Genomic DNA, 16588 nt, shown 5'->3' with positions numbered 1-16588 from the left:
GGCACCACAGAGCAGGGTACGCTTGGAGCTTCCAGATCTCTGGGACAAGGAGGTCCCACATCTCCCCAGCTGCCTGTGGGCAGTGGTGGAAGGAGAGGTGGTAGGCTTGGCTGCTCAGGGGCAGTGCTGCACCCCATGCCCACATGAGGAGTGCTGACTGGGACTAGAATCCTTCCTGCTCAGGCCAACAAACACTTTCACACTTGACCTGGCAAAGCCCTGGAGCAGAGGAAAGAGTGGCTTTGCCAGAGCTCTCGCATCAGAGCAGTGGAGAAATGAAATACCCTTCTCTGGGGTCCCACTGCCACGGGCTGGTTTCCCCCATTGCTTTTGAATTGAGAGGAGGTGAAAGGAGCTCCCCATGGATCTGCTCCCACTCACTGCTGTCTTTTGGGTCTCGGGACAGAACACTGCTCAGATTCCAGGGGTAGCAGGGAAGAGACCTGCAGACACAACCAGATTGTGTGTAGCAACAGACACCAGCACTGCTTGTCCCCAGCACAGGCAGAATTAGGTGGTTATAAAGAAATTGCACAGGATTTGAAGCTCTTCTAACCCCACAGGTTTTTTGGTGCTGGCGTTTCCAGCACCAATAACAGAGAAAAAAATTTGGAGGATCCTGGTCTGTGAGCAGTTTAGTAAAAGACTTGTGCTGGTGATTGCTAGTCATCTTCTTCACAAGCATACCTTTCTGTTCAGGAATTACTGTGGGATTGATGGAATTTAGGCAGGAGGATATGATTGAATGCTTCTAAAACAAGAGAGAGGACAAGAAATACCATGTAGTGGTTCTAGGGACATATTTCTCCTCCAGCCTCCTGTGCGGGGCCATAATTAGAGATCTGATTTACCATTATTGCATGATTTATTTCTTTTAGTTCTTGCTTCCACCGAGTCTAATAGATTTCTCATGTTATTAGATAACCCTCTCTGTGAGCTGTTGTATAGATAATGGTTTCATGCCACAGACCCAGAGCTTTAATTTTCACGAGTGCACTTAAAAATAACAATCAGGCAATGAGTTATTAGTCAAGTTATTACTCTCAATTGTGCCACTATTAAATAGTTTGGTGGCTTTCTTAGCTACAGGAGCAATTGGCTGGGTGTCCTCTCAATCTCGCAGATGAGGAATGATCCAGGTGACTCATTCATTGTCCCTTCAGAGGGGCTCACAGCACCTGGGTGTTGGTGCTTGTCATGTCCAAGGCTCAAGATAAGCACAGACACCCTGTAGACTACAGTGGAATTAAAGCAGATGCTTTGTTAAGTAGAATTATATTTGAATACTTGGCTCAATTTAAGGAAAAAAATGAGTGCTTTTTATGGCATTTTTGCTGGTGAGCTGTGGATCCAGTTCTTCAACCACTGCAGGTCCACAGAAGAGCCACTCCCCAGCTATTGGCATGGGCTTTTCCATTTTGAAATTGTATATCAGGTTACCTGGGCTTTGGGAGTCTGATCATATCAGAGGCAGAGTCCACTGTGAAGTGAAGGGCATTTGATGCGTAATGGATGTCGTTTGGCCGCGGAGCGAATCAGCCTCTTAAGCTTTTATTGCATCCCACAACGTGAAAGTGGAGAAGTCCGAGTTTTATTTAGCTCCATAAAATATTAAACCTCAACAGTGATGGAGTTGATAAAAATCTGTATTTTGTAAAAAGCTTTTGTTTCAGGGCTATCCTTTTTATGATTAGCCTGTACAGTCTCAGGAAAAAAAAATAAAAGCAATATCTATTATTACCAACGAATGATCCAATAAGTGTCTTGGGTATTTCTGCCAAACTTCTGTGCAGGTTCCTAATGAGGGAGATATTAAGTTAAAATCAATGTGGGAGTAGTTCTTGTAGACCAGGGGAAAGTGTGTCATTATTTTTACTGGCCAAATATAGTATCATCATCCATTAACTCCCTAGCTGAAAAATATCCTGTATCTCACTGGGATGCTGATTAAGTCATGTTCTTGTATATGATTTCTCTTAAGACATGCCTAGCATGTATTTCAGCAGGAAGATTTATGGCAGGAGAATCTCAAAGCACTGGGAAATTTTGTGTTGCTACAAATCTACAAAAATAAAAAGGAAAAAAGCTGTGACATAAAAAACTGTTTGCTGTAGGCTACAGGAAGTAATTTTATCCAAACAGACCATCACAAAACTTTGAAACTTAAACTAGCTAGTTCTCAAGAAACATAACAAGTCTCAAAGTACAAGAAACAAATAGTCATGAGGAAATTCAAGATCTGGTGTTCAAGTTAAAACATTGAAGACACAAAACAATCCATGATACATATGCTTTTAAGGACCTGATGTTCTAAATAGAGGTAGGTAATTTTTGCCTTGTGTCCACAAAGCAAAGTTTGGGGTTGTCTGAAACTATTGATGGATTTCAGTTGAACGAAGTGAATAATTCTGACTGCAAAAAAATTCAAAAGCATGGTTCAGCTCTGCATTAAATAAAAATTCATTATGGTATTGCATATGCTCTTAAGTAAGAATTTTTAAAAATTGTTCATTAAAAGTATAATAAAATAATCCTTTCTCTCTTCTAGATTAATGTAGTAGTCTCTGGTTTTATATGTCTAATTTGACCACCCAACTCAAACACAGTTTTTCACCAAGTTCTGTACTTACGTCAATGTAGAAATGCTGTTGAGTAATTAATTTCATTGAGCATTACTAAAACAAGATATCTCAAATCTAAAGTTTTGTGTCACTTCCTATAGGAGGAATCACTGAAAGGTCAAAGATTTAGAATCCTAAAGGAGAGAGAGAGCGTATGAAATTGACCTTGTTTGGTATTTTCTGGTATTGTGATCACCCCTACTATGGCCTTCTCAGGGAAAATAGTTTAATGTGCTTCAGGAACAATTGATTCAACAAAAGCAAAATTCAGCTATTTGGAAAGGCCCGGACAAGCTGGAAGCGAAGTGAATTTGAAAGATATGCTGGGTGAGGGTGCATGGGAGCAGCCGCTCTGTGGAGCCACATGCAGCTGTGGGGACACAGAGCGCCAGGCACTGCCAGCGGGAGATGTCAAACCCCAGACCATTCTCTCTGCCCTCCCACAAGCTGCTCAGGGGTGTCTCAGACCCAAGGGTCTGTCCTGGAGGGAAGTCCCCACATCTGACAGTGGCCATGCCACCAGGTTTTGCAGCAGCTCCCGAGGGCTGCTGCCAGTAAAGCCTTTGTGACCCTCCAGGGAAGGGAGCCTGGGTGTGCACAGGGCAGCCCTTTACAGTAAACGCAATCCCCGCTCTTATTAACCCTCTCGTTTGATAATGATCCACTAATGGAGAGAATTAAAGTTGGCAGCACTTGCCTTGCAGCTGTTCTCCACTCCTTCCTGATGAAGACAGGCTTTGGGGAGCCAGTCTGCCATCAGGAGAGGCTCCTTCCCTTAGGCTCTGCCTCCTCCTCGCATCGCAGAATCCGGGCCCCATGGCTGTCTGCAGGGCTGAGGCACCCAAATGGCTGCATTTATCTATTTCAGTGCTGTTAGAAGTCAGGCAGGCTAATTTTGAAGCTTGGATGTCTCAGAGTTTCTGCCAGAAAATAGAGTATGCTGTGAACTTTACATTGCCTGCTACCAGAATTGCTTGAATTTCTGTTAAATCTTTGTAATTTCTTTTTTTTTCTTTGCTGCTTACATGACTTTTCGAAAAGTCCTTTCAGTCCTATTATAACATTATAAATCACCTGCTGAACGATTTGGATTCAAGGTGGTTGATTCCTCACAATTTCTGCAAGATCAAAGGTATGGCTGTCCTCCAAAAGCTGTGATGCTTCACATCAAAGTTCACAATGAAAACTATCTCAATTTTCCTCTTCAGGATTTGGATTTGACTTTATGTCAATAACATTTCAACTGGTGTGTTCAGCCTTCATTTGCAAGAGGACACGGCTGTGCAGGTTAGCATGGCAAAAGGAAAATCAAATGGAGCAACCCTGATTTCAAACCATCTGTTCCTCAAATTTGTGAGCTTGTTTAAAAAAGCGAATGTCTTTAGCACTGCTATAAATATCCCTTTGGTAAATGCCCTGAGTATCTTTCAATCCATGCTGATCCTTGTAATCACAGCCACATTGTTCTGGTTGTGTCACTGAAAATGCTTTTGACAGAACAAATGATGATCACCTGTGCTGGAGTTTGTAAAAAGCCCAAGATCAAATCTGTTATTTCATCAAGAAAAAACAAGATTCAGTTCATTTCTTTCTCTCTTTCATGTGCAATTCTTTTCACTGTTTTTTTATTCTTTTTCTCCATGAGCCTCACAAAACAAATAACTGGTGGGAAGTTCATAAAGGAATTGCTTTTACTTGCTTCAGGTGCTGACGGCCTGGTGTGGCTTGCAATGTTGGAGTTTTCTTCTTAAAGCAGAAAAAAAAGAAGGTTTAGGGACTGGACTCTGCTTGAAAGTAAGAGTTCTGCAGATGTGCGATGGCTGATATTCCTGTACCTATCCTTGTAGAGCAGAACTAGACTTTAAAGTGTCTGAAGCTGGTATATTCAGAGAATATCAGTCATAAATACTTTTATGTCTGACTCATTTAAGCTAGAGTTGTAACTTTCACATTGCCACGTGCCTTTATATTATTGAAGTTTAAAGGAATTCCTTTCGAAGCCCAGTGTTTGGCTCATGATGAAAGAAAATCAAACAGCTTATTTGGAGTTACGTTAAATAATTACATGTGTAACCCTTTAAATGCTAGATATGCAAATAAAGTGCTATAAGGTGACTTACTTAGCAAAAACTTAAGGCCAAAATCCCCCAGTCTTTCCCCCTCCCCTGTCCCATTCCTGTTTCTTCTAAAGTTTTCTGAAACAGAAGTTACCCCTAGCAAAAATGGTATGATTAGGTAAAATACAGTTTAATTCCTGAAAAAAAAAAGAATATTCATAGGGAAAGACTCTGTTCTGTACCCAAAATTATTGTTGACATCATTGGAAATTCAACTGACTTGAAGATTCACAGGGTTATTCCTATTTCTCATGGTATGTGCAGTGACCCCCAGCACTGTGGGCTTTTCCAGGTGGGAAAAGATACATCTGAACCACAGATATCCCTACACTGAGAAATGCTCCCACATCCTGGAAGGCAATAGCTGCTGTTTGCCTCACTGAAAGGGGGCAGCAGTGGGGACTTCTGGAGGCACCAAGAAGCCACAACGCTGAACCTGGGCAGGGAGATTTGTCTCTCTGAAAAATCCATATGAGTTCAGCAGCTATGGGTCGACCTGTGTTAGACCTTCCTTAGCTGTCCTAGCACTGCTGGTATTCTTTCATGCTTTTACATTGAAGAAGGAGCTAAAAACTTAAATCCTGCAAAGGATCTAGTCCTAGCCGAGTCACCCAAGATAATTTAGGAATTCCTTGGATTTATGCCCTCTGCTCCAACATATCTTAAGGCTAATACACAGGATTATCTGTTTAGGATCTGTCATTTCACTCAAACCATTAAAAAGCATTTCCAGTATAGAGGGACACATTTCCAAAATATTATTAAATTTCTTTCAGAAGATCTTGTTTGCATGGTAACTTTTTATTAACTTAATTGCTGTATGCAACTAAAGAGACTCAGAAAAATTGCCTATTTTCATGGGCTCAAGTACTTCAAGGAGAACACTGGGCTTCATTGTATTAGAGAATTTTTGGCTTCTTCATTGCTCTGAGCCATGACAGTTTGTTGCCAAAATATGTGAGCAAGTATCATAAAGTCTGGAAAAAGGAGCAAAATTTTCTCTAATCTCAGAGAAGGCTGAATTTAAAATTTGAGCCACGTTTTTTGTTTGTTAGTTTGTTTGCATATTTTTCTTTGTGTTTATTTGATCAAAAAAACCCTGTCCTCGCAAAGTTGGGCTTTTTTTTTCTGGCAAAACTCCACCTGCCTCTGCTAGTTTGCTGGAGGTTGTGTTTATGTACCACAAAAAAAAAAAAATGTCTACCTTCACTGAAAGCTTTGCCAGAACAAAAATTGTGATATTTGACCTTAACATACAAGACCAGGGATGGACAAGAACTAATTCAGGTCTAATGAAGAAATAAGTTTTAGCCTTAAATAATTTTAAGAACTGCTTAAATGAACCAGTATGTATTTAGCTATTTTTTCTTCTTTTAAAACATTTGGAAAAAGCACACAAAAGGTTGAGACAACTCCGCTTCTCAGTCAGAAATAAAACTGTAGCACTGTAAGAAATATAAGTGAACAAAGGTATTGTTAGGTGCCTGTTATCATGTTGTTACCTTTCTGTTTAGATCACACAGATATGACCATTGCTTAACTTTGTCATTCTCTCTCGAAATATTTTATAAAAGGGAATAAACCACGTTCATTTTTGACAGAGTGCTGCTACATGCTAGGGCTCTCACAGTTTGTTTGTAGCATACCAAAAGCATTCTGTTAATGAAACATTTCAAGGCTAATGAACCGAAACCTTGCACCAAACAGAGAGCGGCTGCGAAGGCTTTTTTGTCTGCCTTTGTCAGAGTTCACATTTCAGCTGTGCTCTCCACTCCACCCACTCTGCAGATAAAACAACACGTCAAGTTTGCAAGACTAGTTTTCTATGGAAAAGCTGCAGCAAGTCATGCCATTAACTCTTTTGAGGTGAATGTGCTCATACTTTTTGGGCAAATTGGCTACTATAGCAGGGATGAGCTGCTGTCCTGTTCCCCTGAAGTTTTAATGTCCGATTGATGAGCCTGAAATGAGGTCCAGAAGGAATAATGAGAAAGTACCTTTTGCCAAGAGGGACTTCATGTGTATGGTCTGTGATAATGGTCCAGTGGCTCTGTATAAAATCAACTCTCTTTTGAGGATCTAATTCATTTGGGAGGGAATGTTTCACGTTGGACACTTCCAAACTGAATTGTGACCAAAGCAGCCCAAGCTCTTCATCCTGCAAGTCTGTAAGCAGCCAAGTAAACATGCACAGTGAAATCAAAATTCATAAAGACACTTCTCTGAGGACCTGTGTTCTCCTCTCTGCCTCTGATTTTTTTTTTTTTTTTTTTTTTTTTTTTTGTGTCCTCACTGAATTACTGTTACAGACCTTTTCTTGCTCTCTGGTTGCAGAATATCTGGCAAAGGTCCTATCCAAGCAATATCTGAGAGGGAAAGCTGTATCATCCCTGAGCCTGGAATGAACCCCCACACTGAGTAGAAGATTTCAGCCAGTCACCTTGCAAATAAATGGAGTAAGAAAAAGGTGTAAGTAAACAGGCAGGGGAGAAGAAAGATATTATTCTAAATATTCACTGGTTTATGGTAGATAACCACAGGATCATGGTTGCACCTAACCCTGCTAACAGCCAAAAGAGCCCTGATGCAGTAAAAGCCCTGTGAACACAGGATCAGGTTTGTGCTCTTGCTGCTGCCCATCTCAGGTCATCATCCCTGCAGTGCTCCTCACCTGGGCTGTCAGCAGGAATCCAGTCCCTCTTGTTTAGAAGGGAAGCTTCTTTGTATGTGAATCCTAAAACATATGTACAAACACAAACAGCTGCTTATTTTAATGAATGTAGGGAAAGTAATGTGATCTAGAGCAAACACTTGAAGCAAGTTGTTGTTGAACTCCTAGTAATTTGCTGTTGTTCACATAGGTCAGTGGATTGCCTGCTTCAGAAGAAGGTAGAGCCATACGCCAGGTACTTTGAATATGCTTTTCTCTATCACTGGGCTATCCTAGCAGCTTGTCACAGGACTGGAGAGAGAGCACAAAGATTTCAGCCACTTTCTACCATGTACAATGAAAAGGTTTTGGTAGAAGGGAATTTGAGAGAAGAGCTAATTGGGAAGAAAATTCTGTGGTGGGAAAGTGATCCCAATGGTAAATAAGAGACTTACAGTCTTCATTTGGCATAGTTCCATTATGCTCTACATTCAAAAAAGGATAATTTTGAAAACACAGATGCAGGTGAACATTCCCTGCAATTCAAACTGCAATTATAGTTATGACTCTGACATAAAGCTATTCGTTGGCCATTATGCTTCGGTGTTCTAATAAAGTTACTTGTTTCACTAGAAAAAAAAAACAACTGAAAAAATTATCTTCCTCAGATCAATAACTTCTTTGAAAATAACAGCTGTGTATAAGCAATAGCTACTATATTTTTAAGAACACTCATATTCTTTCAGGCAGCTGGAAAGGTTATTCTTACTAGTTTCGAATCTAAGATAACAATCTTCACCAGCCACATGAACAGGCCCTGTCTGGAGACAATATCTTTAGCCTACTTTTCTCCCAGGAACGTGTTTGAGTGTGGTTTTTGGTTTGGTAGTGGAGTTCTCTGATGTGTATCAACTGAAACATAGGAGTGTTTTTTTATAACCATCATTTGTAGATGTGGTCCAAGTTAGCATTGGGTAAATGTGCTACCTGCAAAACAGAATATGAATAAATTCACCTGCTTACTCTGAACTCCTGTTATTCAGTACCTCCATCTTTTTCCCAGGCTTTTCACTCCATTGACAGGTGATGCACCTTTAGTGCATAGCATATGAACATGCAATTCTTTGACTGGAAGCAATGAAACGCCACTGCTGTGAAGTGGAATAGACTGCAGTCCTGTAGCATGTTGAATTGCAGGCAGGGATCACAGCATCCCCAGCATCAAAAAACCCTTTTTAGATGGCAAAGTGACCTTTCAAGTTGCTACTCCCTGGATATGTCCTTAAGGAATGAAAAAGTAGAAATGTAGGAAAACAGTAAATGATGAGGAATTGGTGCAACAAAGTGCTCTTCACCTACTGCTCTCCAGCTCTTTGTCTCTCTCTCAAAGCATTGCAGGAGATACTCCTGCCATTTGCTAGAGTTGACATCCACTCCTACTGGGCTACTGCAGCAGAGACAAGCTCAGAGTAAGCCCTTTTAATATCTGCTGTCTTTGGAGAAAAGAAAGAAAGGTGATCATTCTTCTGATTTAGTTCTTTGGTGGAACAAGTTATGCCTGAGTCTGGCAGAGCTCCTGAATATTTGGTATGAGGCTTTGCTTCACTCCCTTGCTGTTGTCATTCTTCATCAGCTGACAAACCCCAAACTAACATGAATGCAAATACCAAAGGCAATACCGAGGAGATGTCATCTCATCTTTTTTGACACAACCCTCCGTATGCTGGATGTATTGGTAAAATCCTCCTGAATGCAGTAAAAGCTGATAGTGCCCTGAAGATAGGGATGCAGATCTGAAATAGGTTATTTTATGTTTCTTCAAGAGAAATCTGCAGGGAGTAAATAGATAGGACATATCACACAAGAGGATTAATTTTAGCACAGATAAATGTCTGCATTTTATGAGGCTACAAAAGCAACTTGAGATTTCCTTCTCTGGGAGCCCAGAAATTGAGACAGCACAAAACAGCCAGCTGATTCCTGTTCCTTTACTCTTTGAAGGTAAGCTGAAGACCTCCAATTTCAAAAGTAAGTATTGATTTTGGGTATCCAACTTGAAACTCCTTAAAAGTAGAATGCTATAAAAAGGAGTAGTAGATTGAAGGAGGTGGTCCATCAATTTCTGCAAATCAGGCCTTTTCTAAGTGGATGAAGCTGCTCACTTCAGCATGCTTAGATGAGTAAAGGCTGATAGCAGAATGTAAATACACTACAAGTAATAATAAAGCACCTCTTATGTGCCTTGTATATTTGTGCTTAATCCTGAAATCATGAAAATTTTCAAGACATATTAATACAGAAGTAGAATATTAGGATTGTTTACCATTTTACTGTGAAATCTTTTCTCATTTTGGATCACAAAGCTCAACAAGATTGTGTGGAATAATTTCCAAACACTTCTCCTCAAGCATCTAATATGCATGAAAACAATATATATAATATTTTTAAATGAATATTGCCAGAAAATCAAAGAATGAATATTTCACATTTAAAAGGACTTTGCTTCATTAAATTGGTAAGTCATTTAACTGAGAAAAACATAGATAACATTATTTGAAATGTGAAAGACATTTTACATATTTTAACTTTTAATTATATTCTTCTATGTAATAGGAGTCCATAATTATCTGTCAAAGTCACTGACTTACCTTTTTTCTCCAAAAGCAACTCCATAATAAAGTACTACTGTCATAATAGCTATTCTACTTTTCTCTATGAAATTCTTTCCCACTTGAAAGAATAATAGGTATTGAATATAATTCTAGAGAATCAGCTTCTGTAGGGCTAAAACAGGTGTTTAACTGGAATGGAGTAATGTTTAAAAAGGATTAAAATTGAAACAGGAAGTATTTTGTGCCAAAAATATTGTGCTTAAGCTTGCTCATCATCTTAAATTTGATGTTTCAGACAAAGGTTTGCTTTCATTTGGGTGGGATGATTTCTGTATTTTATTATCCTTTCAAATACCTACATAGAAATGTTAGAAAGCCCAGCCAAATGGGGGGGACACACCCCTTATTTTGGCAATTTTGTGAAAGTGACACCTGGACAAACATCTGGGCAGCTGAATCTGTCAGTGGTAATGAAAGTCAGCCCGAAAGGTCAGAAATGCTGCAGACAATTGTAGTACTTTGATTTAATCATGTGTTGAGCTTAAAGCTCTGGGGCAGACTGGTTCAAAGAAATGTAGCAAACATGAGTGGGAATGCGATAAGGTGGAGAAATGAAGACAGCCCATGGAGAAGGTCCCGTTTTGACCTGTCACTGGCAGAATTTAAGTGTTGTCCTCCAGCTGCTCAGTCATGTCAACTCACCCATGGGTGTCCTGGGGGAAAGAATGCAAGTTCTACCGTAGGCAGGTGCATGTGCAGCTGTGGGGCCAGTGCCTGCCAGATTCTCCTTGATGGCTTTTAGTATCTGTGGAGGCTTTTTTCCATATTGCACCAGATTTTGAAAAATAAGCTCTCTGAAAATACTTTTCTGTGCCCAGCTCTGGTAGCAGGTTCTGTTTCTTCAATGGTGTGCATGAAACAATATTTTTTTAAGGCACAGCAGAGCTGGAGGCAAAGAGACTGAGATGGTGATTTTGCTTTATTACCTTAAAACTGCTTGAAGTCCACGGTGAAATGAAAACATTATCCTTAAACTCTCACTATCTTTTTATGACAGGAGTTCCTGCAGAGCTGGAGAGAGACTGAGGAGCACAGAAACTGCCCTAGCTTCCCTGCACCATCCTGGTTGCCTCAATACTTGCTAAAATCTCCATCATGGTTTGTCCTGCTCCACCATGGTGTTCCTTTCTCACCTGAAGTGCCATTTGGCTAAACCATGCTGCCATATGGGGTGTTTGTGAAGTTGCCACACGAATTACCTTTACCTTGCTTGCTGTCATCAAACCTCTTGTTCTTTTTGAATTGGCAGAGTATCTGTTCAAGCTGTAGGTAAGAGGGTGAGTGGTTTTGCACAAGAAATAGATTTTACTTCTTTATTAAGAATTCTTACATTATTTCATCTTTGGCAAACCATGTGACATTAGATGAAGAACACAGCCCAGGCCTGAGATCCATCCATGTTTACATTTTTGATAGAACTTGATCATAAATTGAATCCAAAGGCAAAAATATAGTCTAAAATGGATGGTCTTTCTAAAATAAAAGAGTAAAGCAGGCAAGAAATAATTTTTCTGAGAACAGAACTTCTGGGAGAACATTTTTTTTCTCTGATGTGCTCTCTTGACCTCAGAGGTGATGTCAGCAGCTTGGCCACTGAGCTGCCACAGCTGAGCTGGCAGGGGCACTTTGGCCTCACTGCTGCTTGCTCCTCACAGACACAGCAGGTACTCTCCTCTCCTCGTGTGGCACCGCATGCTGCACTCCGAGCGCTCAGTCTGCTTCCAGCACAACTCTGCATGGCCAAGGCAGTAGTAGTCATGCTTGCTCCTAATTAGCAGAGAAGCACGACTATGGAATTACTCATGGAAGAAGAGGCTTTTGCAACCAGGTTGCCTATTTTGAGGTATGTACTGTGATGGCTTACTGGTGAGAAGGGACACCAGCCCCGTTTTTGAACAGATGTGACATTATGAACATGCCACGTGTCCCAAGAGCTTGGCTCCTGCTCCCCAGCATCCCCAATGGTATGTCACACTTTCCTTCCTAGGGTGACAACCGTGTTTCAAATACTTTCACCCCAGCTGTTAAATTTCTGAAGTTTTTGACTTTCACACCAGCCAAGCAAGTGGACATTCCCCTTCTAAATGGGTGACTAATTGGCGCACAGATTCATTTGCATGAGTTTTCAGTTTTCAACAGGTGGCACTAAAGAGCCAATAAATGATTCTATTCCCAGTCTCCAGCATGCAAACTCCTGGGCAGGCACTTTTATATATGTTTATCTATTTAAATATGGCATTATAATTCCAGCGTAATTAGTCATGTAATTGAATTGCATGACCACAGCCATCCAAGACATTTGCATGTACAATTAATTAGGATTTCTCTAAAAGCACTCTTTTTGTTCTCTGTTTCCTACAAGTTAGATTACTCATGGATGGATTAGGTGCTGATTTCATTTTGAAAGTGTCAAAATACATATACCTGGAGAAAAATAAGTCTTCAGAGTCGGTAAGCAACAGCCTGGCACAGAATTCTTTTTCTTTTCCTTTGTATTTTTATAATACTACCAAAGGCCAATGCTGTAGACCATGGCCAATGAGAGCCAGACTTGCTGTAGTCCCAGAGAAGCAAAAGTCTGTAGCATCTTCTTCAGACTTCTTCATTTCAGCAGAAACAGGAATTTAAAAACCAGAATGTCTTTGCACATATTACCACGATTCAATCTTCTTTCAGTGTAATTTTTATTTAAAATTACAAGTTTCCGATCACTGCCATACACTTGTCAATGTGAATTCTCGGAAAATAATGGTCAGAAAAAGAAACAATTAAAGGCATCCTTGGGAAACTGCCTTGTTTTCATGTAAAACAATTTCATCCATCTCAGTTGCAGGAGCAAATGGAGACCCATCTTGAGAAGCATTCTGCTGTGACAAACGTGAACTAAAATACTATGAATGGCCCAGAAAAAAAAAAAAAAAGAGCTATGAAGAGGTGTCCAAACTGATTACAATGAACCAAAATACCTCAGAATCATGAAGGGCAATATGGCTTTGGTTTCTTAATTTTTTAAAAAAGCTTTTTTTTTTCTTCACAGTGTCTTTGCTTGCTTTACAACTGGCTGCTGCAGGACAGAAAAGCTCTTCTTTCACTTTAATTTTGTCCTCCAATTTCAACCACTGCAGGATGTACTGGGTCACTTCCAGAAGAATAAGCACAATTAAAGAAAAGCTTTGAACCTCAGCTGAGCAATCTGTGGAGAATTATAAATACAAGTGTCAAAAACAAACAAACAAACAAAGATAGTTCATTTTGCAACTAAATATACCATCTTTCAGTCGTGGAGCTTTGAGGACAGTTTGATCCTGAAAGCCATGAGAAGAACAGGGAAAATGGTACCAAGATATTCTGTGGTGAGAAACAATTTCACAAGTAGGGTAGAGCACGCTATCGTGGCAACACTGCAGTGTGAAAGGGAGGAGCAGGCCAGCATTCCACATTTCTGGGCAGTCTTTGAAGTGACCTTTGCTTTGCAGCCCTTTCTTTCAAACAAATTATCTCCTGTACCTCCTCTATGAGCTCTCTCAGTCCACAGCTTCTCAGAGGCCTTTTGTTCCATGAATGCCTGGTGGTGGGGGAAGCAGTAGACTGGTTTAAAATTGTTCCTTCCTGAGATCTCTCTTCTCTCTTTTCTTCTACTCCAAATTACTTTTAAAAAAATCTTTTCCTTTCTTTTTTTTTTCTTTTTTTTTTTTTTTTTTTTTTTCTTTTTTTTTCCTATAGGGTGGGTGTATTTTTATCAACATTTTCTTCTTTTGGAAAAACCCACCCCAGACTTCCAGAGGAGTAAACAGTGAGTCCCTGAGGGGCACGCTGGCTGCTGATCACATCTTTAGCAAGTATTTCTGCTCTGGGTGTTTCTCACTGTTGCTGTTTTTAGCATCCTATTAGAGTAAGGTCAGATGGATTTTCTGCTGGTAGAAGTACCCACTGAAATAGTTTTTTTTATCCCAGAAAGTTAGTGGAAGGAGGTTTCTTCTCATAGTGTATAAGATATCAAAAAGTATCATTCATCTCAACCTTTAACTAAACAATGCATTTCTAATTGCAATGTGCTTCAGGATCAGCCTGATCCTTACTTTTATGTTTAAGTGCTTTGTTGAACAGAATGCAAGCAGGCTCAATTCTTTGCTGAGCTGCAGATGAAAGGGGTACAGACAGACACACACAGGAGTGTGAAGTGTGAGTGTGTGAGTCTGTATTTAAGCTGTGACAAATGATGGACAGTACTGTGTCTGACAGATATGTATTTGAAGGATGATGTTAGAGCAGAATTAGAAGAAATAGTTGAGACGTTGGAACAAAATTAAAAGAAAAGGACTAGAAGGAAATTAATCATCCTTAATGTCTAGGTCATTTAAAATTAAACAAGTGACAGTTTTGTAATGTAGTGTAAGGCACATTTTTTGAGTGGCCCAGAGGGTATTGAAGCAGTATTCTAACAACCTGTTCTCTGTGTACTTTGTAAAACTGTCTGAGCAATACACTGTCCTCACACCTACTGAAAATCTGCCTTTAACTGTTAATTTTATAGGATATAGTCATCCTTTGCAGATACCTTTTTTTCCCCTAAATACACTGTTTTGTGTAAAAGCTATGAGTTTCATGACCTTGGTGGAAATGCTTGTTTGTGACTTTGGAGTGCACTCTGCCAGTAGCCAATTCCCCGAGAGTGACAGATGTAGCAGTGCTAATGACATGTAATATACTGTATGTGACTTTAGATGTTCCATGAAAACATGAAAGGTCCAGAATCACATCCATATTTCAACAACCTGACAAAGCTTCCGCTGAAACAGTGGCCTATTACTCAAGAATCTGATAAATGTTTGTAAGACTGTAATAAGCAGAAAGTCAGGAAACTATACCTAAGAAACATATTTAAAAGATAGAAAATTATTTGGAATTTTTTGGAACTAATTGACTGACTCTTACTTTGTTACTGACTAAAAGGATTGAAGATCTGAGACTTAAGTGTGTAAAATTTAAATTTGTCTGAAAGAAAAATTGAAAGGTTTTACTTTGACAACAATTTGTTATCTGCCATTTAAAAGGCAAGTAAGGCAATAATTCCCCAGGTGCCGACTGGCAAGAGGTCAGATTGCTGGAAATAGGAGGATACTGAAAACCAGATGAGAAGAAGGGGAAGTCAGTAGTGTCTTTACTAAAACCTAATTAGGAAATAGCATCTTTTCCTCTGCTCTGGAAAGAGCAGAAACTATCAGTGAAATATCAGCAAACAGTTTGGCATCTTCAAAGATATTAATTAAGTAAAATTTGGAAAGTGCTTTGAAGATGAAAAATGGTAGGGAGTGCTAAGTATCACTATTAGCAGGACCAATGTGTCAACTGATGTTGTCTGTCTGCATAATATTGGCTGAACACTTGGGTAATTAAGGTCAAATGAACAGCCTTGTCTGGTCAATTTATTGGGTAAAGTGGGTCTTGTTTCTGGTTGAAGCAAGATGTGGTATCTGTGACTCACAGACCTGAAAAGTGAATGTCAGACGTATTTAATGGCTTCACAAGCCACCAGTAGCAATAGCTGTTTCTTACTTTGTGGGTCTGTCTTAAACTCTCCAGATACCAGGGCAGTTTTTCATGGCATTTAGCAATTTCTAAATGAGTGATTATTAGTTTGATATCATACCTGCCTTCATTAAAGGCTTGCATGCCTTCCTGGACTAAGACAATACCTCATTCTCCAGATCTAATTTTTCCAGCTTACAAATATATTAGTACTAAAGAATTTATGGAATTAATTTGGCAGAGGTTGAGGTAGGGAAGGATTGCTATTGCTGACCAGGAGGTGCTATTCAAATGTCTATCAAGAGCCTGAAAGCACTCAGACCTGAAAACACTTCAGACCTTGTGCTATTGCTCTGGGAGAACTTGTTGTGGACCAAACCCAATTTGCTAAAATCTCCAGGATATAAAAAAAAAAGATACCATAAAGTTTCGCTGTACTTTTGCTGTAATAAATGAACATAATTGCCTAAGTTAATTTACTAAGTTTCCATGTTTATTTTTACTAACCTTAGTGAGATTCCCAGAGACTACAGTCCCAATCACACCTGCAGGTGTTCAGTCAAACTGCAGGTGAGAGCAGCTCGGAGGGGCTGCTCCCCTCAGCAATGTGAACTAGATCTGGTGCAACTCAGGCAGGAAGAGCAAACCAGGACTAAGCCCAAGTTCCAGGGAGCGCAGACATCTCAGTAAGGAGATCCAGGTTTCTCAAATCCCTAAGTCATAGAACGGTTTGGGTTGGAAGGGACCTTAAAGAACATCCAGTTTCAACCCTCCTGCCATGGGCAGGGACACCTTCCACTAGACCACGCTGCTCAGAGCCTCATCCAACCTGGCCTTGAACAGGGGCATCCACAGCTTCTCTGGGCATTATGTGCCACTGTATCACCAGTCTCAGGCATTTCAAATGTTTGGTTCTATTGGAAAAACAAGTTTAGGGGTCCCTAAAACAGTCCCACACCACAGTTCAGAAAGCAAGAGGAGGACTTATACCTGAGCTTT

Source organism: Anomalospiza imberbis, chromosome 1, assembly GCF_031753505.1.
Source record: "Anomalospiza imberbis isolate Cuckoo-Finch-1a 21T00152 chromosome 1, ASM3175350v1, whole genome shotgun sequence".
NCBI classification, from domain to species: domain Eukaryota; kingdom Metazoa; phylum Chordata; class Aves; order Passeriformes; family Viduidae; genus Anomalospiza; species Anomalospiza imberbis.
Note: the sequence above shows the minus strand (reverse complement) of the source record.